Here is an 8,542-nt window from a genome sequence, read left to right on the forward strand (position 1 = left end):
TTAAAACAATAAGTAAGAATAACACTTACCAGAAAAAAGTTCAATAACTGGTCTATTAGTCTCTATAACCCAATGGATTATGAAAAATAGAAGTTTACCAAAAAGTGATGAGTTCCAATTCTGTGTCTGCATGTAGAAAAGTCTTTCAGGTGCATTAGCAACAAGCTAGCATCCAGTCAAAAAGCACTAGGCCACCTCACCAGTCCAAAGTCCGTTCAGTCCCGAATATTCTCACCCATCACCTTCCGGTCATAGAAAGCCTTGGCGTCCTCTGGTGTGTTGAATTTGAAGGTATGTCCGTTATGTGTGACCCGCAGGATGGCTGGATAAAGTAACTGGAATTGTATACCCTTCACGAATAAGGCTTGTTTAATGTCCTTTAAGCCCGCATGTCTCCTAGATAAACTGACGCTGAAGTCTGGATATATCCTCAGGGTAGCATTCTGATAAGTAGCTGTATGCCGCCTAGCCCATTGCAGTAGCCGTTCTTTCTTTTGGTATCGGTGAAAACATACCACAAATGGACGCGGGGGTAGTCCAGCCCTATCAGGCTTTTTGCCCACTCTGTGCGCTCTCTCCAGAATTGGGGCAGACTCAAACAGTGCATTACCTGTGATCTCCATCAACATATTCGACACAAATTTAACGGTGTCCTCAACACCCTCAATGTCTTCTGGAACATTTACAATCCTTAAATTGGTTCTGCGCGACCGATTCTCCAAATCTTCAATGCGATCCAGAAGATCAGCATTCTGGGTTTGTAGAGTTTTGACAGCTGTTTTGGTTGAAAGTATCTTGTTAAAATTATCCCCTGCAAGGGATTCCGTTGCGGTCAGTCGTTGTTGAAAGGTGTCCAATGTTTCTTTTAGGGCATTCACCGAAGTCTGCAATGGCCCAAGGGATTCCTGAATAAGCATAGAAATATCTTCTTTTAGACTAGCGCGTTGTTTGGACAGTTCCTCCACCAGCTGTGTCATAGTTATTCCATCGCTTTTGGAAGAGCGGTCACTAGCAGGAGAGGCCATGGCTGCTACGTAGCTTGTTAGCAATTGTGTTCCGTGTGGTCTTCAAAGTAGCCTGCCTTTGTCTGGAAGAGGCCATTAACTGCGTATGGCCATGTAACACAATAAGATACGAATATATCTCCAGTCCTGAGATACAGATATTAAATTTGATAAAGTAAAATACAAGTTAGGTCAGAGCTCTTCACACCCATTGCCTACTCCAACATGGCTGAAACCGGAAGTCTCAAGATCATATTTTCTGATGAGAAGCATGTGTTCCTCATCTGTGTTGTCTACACCTGAATGTGGTCTTGAACTTCAACCTCAGCCTGCAGCTGGGGAGAGTGCCAACCCTCTGGAAGACATCATGTATCATTTCCAGTTCCCAAAAAGAATCGGCCCAGCGAGCTGAACGACTTCCGACCGGTGGCACTCACTTCACATCTGATGAAGACGTTGGAGCGGCTCTTCCTCAGCCTCCTCAGACCCCAGGTACAACATGCCCAGGACTGTCTGCGGTTTGTGTACCGGGCAGGTGTCGGTGTGGAAGATGCCATCCTCTACCTGCTACACCGAGCCCACTCGCATCTGGATAAGGGAAATGGCACAGTGAGGATCCTCTTCTTGGACTTCTCGAGTGCCTTCAACACCATCCAGCCCCTATTGCTTCAGGACAAACTGAACAGGATGCAAGTGGACCCCTGCCTGGTCACCTGGATCTCCAGCTACCTCACTGACAGGCCGCAGTACGTCAGGCTGAAGGACATCACATCTGACACTGTGATTAGCAGCACCGGAGCACCCCAGGGCACGGTGCTGGCCCCTCTTCTCTTCACCCTGTACACCGCGGACTTCTGCTACAACTCGGAGCTGTATCACATTCAGAAGTTTGCCGATGACACAGCCATCATTGGGTGTATCAGTGACGACAGAGAGGAGGAGTATAGGAGCCTGGTGAGGGACTTTGCTGTGTGGTGCAACAGAAACCATCTGCAGCTCAACAGCTCGAAGACCAAGGAGCTGGTCACTGACTTTGGGAGGTCCAGACCAAGGTCACGACCAGTTCTGATCGAGAGAGTCGAGGTGGAGGCTGTGGATTCCTACAAGTACCTCGGGCTGTGGCTGGACAGGACTTGCAACACCAATCACTTATACAAGAAGGGACAGAGCAGGCTATACTTCCTTAGGAGGCTGCAGTCCTTTAACATCTGCAGGAAACTCCTGCAGATGTTCTATCAGTCTGTGGTCACCAGTGTCCTGTTTTACACCGTGGTGTGCTGGGGGAGGCAGCACATCCAAGAAGGACACATCCAGGCTGGACAAACTGATCAGGTGGGCCGGCTCTGTGATCGGCATGAAGCTGGTGATGGTGGCAGAGAAGAGGTCTATGGACAAACTATTGAACATCATGGACGATGCCAGTCACCCTCTGCACACCGTCATCAGCAACCAGAGGAGCCTGTTCAGTGACAGAATGCTCCTTCCCAAGTGCAGGATGAACAGACTCAAAAACTCCTTTGTCCCTCACACCATCAGACTGTACAACTCCTCTCTGGGGGGGGAGGAGGGGTAACAGGAGGACAGAGGACGGGAAGGAGCAGTAGCCTAGCCTGACAATAAGCAATACCGGACAATGTGCAATATAATGTGCAATATCTCTCCTGCCGCCGCCCCACCTTTTTCCCCCCCTCCTTCCCCATATCTTATTCTTTTTATATTTGTATATGTAAATAATTTTTTTTAATTTATCTAGAAGTTTTCTCTATTTTCTCTGTTTATCTGTAATGATGCTGCTGGAATCTTATGGCCCTTTTCCACTACCCTTTTTCAGCTCACTTCAGCCCGACACGGCTCGCGTTTCGACTACCTCAGAGCAGCATGACTCAGCTCGCTTCAGCCCTACTCAGCACCCAAAACTCGCACGGTTTTGCAGTGGGGCTGAAGTGAGCCAAACCGAGCCGAGTGGGGCTAGGGGCGTGAGGAGACACTCCCCTGTGCACTGATTGGTGAGGAGGAGTGTCCTCACATGCCCACACACGCCCCGCGAGCACGCTGGGATCTGTAAACACCGTAAACCCGGAAGAAGAAGAATTACGAGAATTTCTGAAGCCTTATGCGCCTCGCCTCATCTATACGCTCTTGCCAGTATCTGTTGGCGTTGTCGGTGACAACAAGCCACAGCACCAAGACCAGCAACACTAACGACTCCATGTTTATTGTTCACTATCCGGGTCGTGAGACTACCGCTTAAAAGGTCACTGATGTCACTGTTTGTGCCACCTAACGACATCACGTGACGCCCACCCACTTTCGCTTACTCCACCCAATGTGTCCACCCACTTCCAGCCAGCACGGTTCAGCGCGGTTGTAGTCGAAATGCAACCCCAACAGCCCCGCTCAGCTCGACTCAGCACGGCACGGCTCAGCTCAACTCAGCACCGCATGGCTCAGCCCAACTCAGCCGCGTTGGTAGTGGAAAAGCACCATTAATTTCCCTGAGGGAACCCTCCCGAAGGGATCAATAACGTTTTATCTAATCTAATCTAAACTGGACACATGGAGGATTGGTGTCTTACCTGCTCCTCCTACTCAAGCGAGTAGGACGCTTTTTGCTTTGCTCCTGCTTGAACTCCTCTTTTCTGCTTTTTTCACTATTTCTCTATTTTTTCTTATTTGCTTTCTTTTTACTTACATTCAACAAGATAACCTAGAAGTTAGACAAAGCAACTGACACAGAAGACTGGATTATAGCAAAATGGGGAAACCAAGGAACTCTAGCAACAAATGGACTGAGCTTGAAAAAATAATTTCTAGCCTGGAATTTATGATTAATGCCCGTCTATTAAGGATTGAAGGGAGTCCAGCAGCCGATACCGCTAAAGGGAATGCGGGGAATGTTCAGCATCTGAATGATGGGAACTTGGATGACTTCACAAAGCAAAATGTGAGTACTGATTGCTGGAAAAGACAAGGTGCTAGACCCAAAAACAAAAGGGCATTAACTTCAACTCCATTGCGGTCTGATGCCGTCAAACCTACAGTCTATGAATACCACCGGGCTGAAAACTACAGATATACACAGCCCATTACACTCCAGAACAGATTTCAGTGCCTTGCAGACATGGAACCAGTAGTTCCTAGAAAGTGGCAGAATTTGAATAACAAAAATAAAGCTCGCAGTAGAGGTAGAAAGCAGCCTGTTAATCCTACAACCCTTGTTGTGGGTGATTTCACTGTGGAAAATATTGGAGGAGAGTCCATGGTTGTGTGCTGTTTTCCTCACGCTTCCATCTCAGAGACTACAGACAACATTTCAAAAATGCTGTCAAACTACAAATCAATTAAACGCATTATTGTGCATGTTGGAGCAAATGATGTTTTCAGGGAACAGCTCACTTTGAGGAAATCTTTCAAAGACCTTTTTTCTGCCCTAAACGGACTTGGAATGCCTTTTTTTATCAGTGGTCCATTACCAGGATCTGTGATCAGCAATTACGGGTTTTCCCGACTGCTCAGTCTCAACACCTGGCTTGCAAAGACATGTTTTTCCTCTAGCATTAATTTTATTGACAACTTTCACCTTTTCTGGAAACGCAAAGCCTTTTTCAGCCCAAATAGCACAGAACTCAGCTGGACTGGTGCCAAAGTCTTGGCAGACCATTATCAACACTCTGTCCACCATTCCATGCTGACCTTGGGTACACTCTCTGATAAGCGCTCTGTAGCTGCACTGAAAGGAGCTAACAACACTGATACAAACTCTGTTTGGGTACAAACTGAACCTCCCAGGGACATCAACAAAGGCTACTCATCTGCCCCCAATACAGTTCAGGAAAATGATCAGAGGGTGGATCTATCACCACACACATCCCCGTCACTTTCCAAGGCTAGCAACATGATATCTGAGCTAATGGGTAAGCTGGCAGAACTATCAGAAAGACAATCAGATAAACAAGCATCACCACAACCTCCTGAGACTGGCAATAGGCACTCACCAACAACAGCAGTGGATGTAACCCCAAGCCCCTCTGTATCTCCTTCACCCCCCAGACTGTGTTTTCCTGAGAAAATGGAGAGACTATTGTCTTTAAGCCGAGTGTCTTTGGCAAGCCCAAGAGGACACTCAAATCAAGTACCGTACACAGAGCTGTCTCATGGTCAGGCCTTGTGTACCCCAAAATCTCTAATGATATATCCAACTGCCACAGCACCCAAGAAACAGAGGGCACCACCTCCCCCTGTGATTACAGATAAGACTCAAGGACCATGTGCACAGCTACAGTTCACTGGCAGCAGTGAAGACCTTCATGTTGGAACAAACTGATATAATCTGGGTCCAGATGGTAGTTTTGAAAATAAGCTGGGACCCACGACGTACTTTTCTATTCCTGTGCTAACAAGAAGGAGAGGTGTTCTTATTCATCCTAAACTCGTAAATTAATGTCAGGAAGGCAGTTAATTGATTAAAAACAATTTTAAACTCGTCAAATCTCCTTCCAGTTCCAAAACAACCACAGAACGCTTCTGTGGAAATTATCCCCACATTCACTGTAAAACTAGCTCTTCAGAATGTAAGATCACTTAATAAGCCTTTTTTAATTAATGACTTCATCGGTACACACAAACTGGATTTTATGCTTCTTACTGAAACTTGGCTTGAACAATCAAGCAGCTCTATTACTCTTATTGAAGCAACTCCCCCACTCTTTGATTTCATGAGTGTTGGAAGAGCCAATAAATGGGGAGGAAGAATAGCAAATATATACAAGGCATGTTTTCAGTACAAACAGACAACTCTTGGTGACTTTACATCTTTTGAATACCTAAGTGCAATCCTAAAATGTTCTTCTAACATATTAGTGTTGACTATTTACAGACCACCAAGACTTTCTGCACCACTGTTCCTAGAGGAGTTTGGGGAACTGTTGTCAAATATTTGTTTAGAGTTTGACAATCTTATTATTTCTGGGGATTTTAACTTCCATGTTGATAATCCAGATAACACGTATGCAAATGAATTTCTTACACTGATTGATGCCTTCAACCTAACACAACATGTACAAGGGCCAACACACTCCCATGGCCACACCCTCGACCTTGTCATCACTAAGGGTCTTAATGTATCTACTAGTGTCATGGACCTGGGTATATCTGATCATTTCTGTGTTTTCTTTGATGTTTCCATTTCCCCTCACTTTCAAAACAAGTCTGTGACTGTAAAAAAGAGGGTAATTACCAATGGCACAGCAGCTCTTTTTGAGCAGGCACTCTCAGAACTCCCATGTCAATCTTCAGATTGTGCAGATGATCTAATGGAAATTTTTAATTCAAGAATGAATCATATTATGGATGCTATTGCTCCTTTAAAAACCAAAAGAGTCATAGACAAAGGAAAAGCACCCTGGAAACTAAATCCAACAGTTAAAATGTTAAAGAGGGAATGTAGAAAGTCTGAAAGAAAATGGCGTAAATCTAAACTCCAGATTCATTATCAAATCTACAAAGGGATGTTATGTAAATACAACTTAGAAATTTCTAAAGCAAGACAGTCTTTTTTTGCTGACATTATTAATAGGAATATCAACAATGCCCGTGTGCTATTTTCTACAGTTGAAAAGCTAACAAACCCATCAAAACAAATGCCTTCTGAATTTCTCTCAGTTAATACATGCAACGACTTTGCATCTTTTCTCAAAGGAAAGATTGATAAAATACGTATGAATATAGCCACACAGGTGCAAACACTTCAAAATCTGGAACCATTGGATAAAGAGAGAGGGGGTCATAATACAATGTCAACATTTAGTTTAATTGATGTTGAGACTCTGAGAAAAACAGTACAAAGTCTCAGCTCCTCCACATCTGAACTGGACATTTTACCTACAGTCTTTTTCAAATCTGTTCTTCACCTAATATCAGACGAGGTACTTCAGATTATCAACACCTCCTTACGAACTGGCATGTTTCACTCATCTCTGAAAAAAGCGGTTGTAAAACCCCTACTGAAAAAGAATAACCTGGATGTCTCAGTACTCAACAACTACAGGCCTATATCCAATTTGCCATTCATTGGTAAAATAATTGAAAAATTGTTTTTAATCAATTAACTGCCTTCCTGACATCAAACGGATGTTTTGATAAGTTTCAGTCAGGTTTTCGTGCCGATCATAGCACTGAAACAGCTCTTACTAAAGTCATGAATGACCTACGTCTTAATTCTGATGCTGGTAAAACATCAGTCTTGGTGCTTTTAGACTTAAGTGCTGCATTTGACACGGTAGATCATTCCATACTGTTACATCGACTGGAGCATTGGGTTGGATTTACTGGTATAGTAATCAACTGGTTAAAATCTTACCTACAACAAAGCTTTTTTATGTGGCCATTGGAGGCCACAGTTCATCACCCGTGTCCTTGAACTGTGGGGTTCCCCAGGGCTCAATCCTGGGACCATTACTATTCAACCTTTATATGCTCCCACTTGGACAAATTATTAAGAATAACTCAATAAACTTCCATAGCTATGCAGATGACACTCAGCTTTACTTAGCTATGTCACCTAATGACTATGCCCCTCTTGAGTCTCTTCATAGATGCATTGACCAAATTAACAAATGGATGTCTCAATTTTCTTCAGCTGAACGCAGATAAAACTGAAGCAATTATATTTGGCAAAAAGGAGGAAAGGCTTAGGATTGCCACTGTTCTTGAAACTAAGGGGCTTAAAGCAAAGGATACTGTCAAAAACCTTGGTGTCCTTATTGACAGCGAACTTAACTTCAACAGTCATATGAAAGTGGTAAAAAAGTCTGCATTCTATCACCTAAAAAACATTTCTAAACTCAGGGGTCTCATGTCAAAACATGATCTAGAAAAACTTATTCATGCTTTCATCTCCAGTAGGGTTGATTACTGCAATAGCCTTTTCACAGGTCTTCCAAAAAAGACCATCAAAGAGCTTCAACTAATCCAAAATGCAACAGCAAGGGTTCTTACAAGAACAAAAAGGGTCGTCCATATCACTCCAATCCTAAGGTCTCTGCACTGGCTCCCAGTGAGCTATAGAATTGACTTTAAAGCACTACTACTTCTATTTAAAACATTAAATGGGATGGGACCCAGCTACCTACTGGATATGTTTCAATTATATGCACCAACTAGGTCTCTAAGATCACAAGAGAAAAACTTGCTAGTAATACCAGCTGTCAAAACGAAGTGTGGTGAAGCAGCCTTTAGTTGCTGTGCTGCTAAGCTTTGGAACCAACTTCCAGATGAGATCAAAAATGCTCCTACTGTTGTTAGTTTTAAATCCAGGCTCAAGACAAAGCTGTTTTCAGATGCTTTCACTTGATTAATTTTTACCTAAGTAATTAATTTCCTTTAACATAATTTCTTTTATTTTACTTTCTTTATTTTAATTTCTTTTTAATCTTCGATTTTAATGATTTTACTTTTACTTTAATTCTTTGTTACTGTGATCCTCGTAGATTGTGTCTGCGGGACGATTTTATTTGGATCCTCGTAGATTTTGTCTGCGG

This window comes from Neoarius graeffei, chromosome 22 (assembly GCF_027579695.1).
Source record: "Neoarius graeffei isolate fNeoGra1 chromosome 22, fNeoGra1.pri, whole genome shotgun sequence".
In the NCBI taxonomy this organism is placed as follows: Eukaryota; Metazoa; Chordata; class Actinopteri; order Siluriformes; family Ariidae; genus Neoarius; species Neoarius graeffei.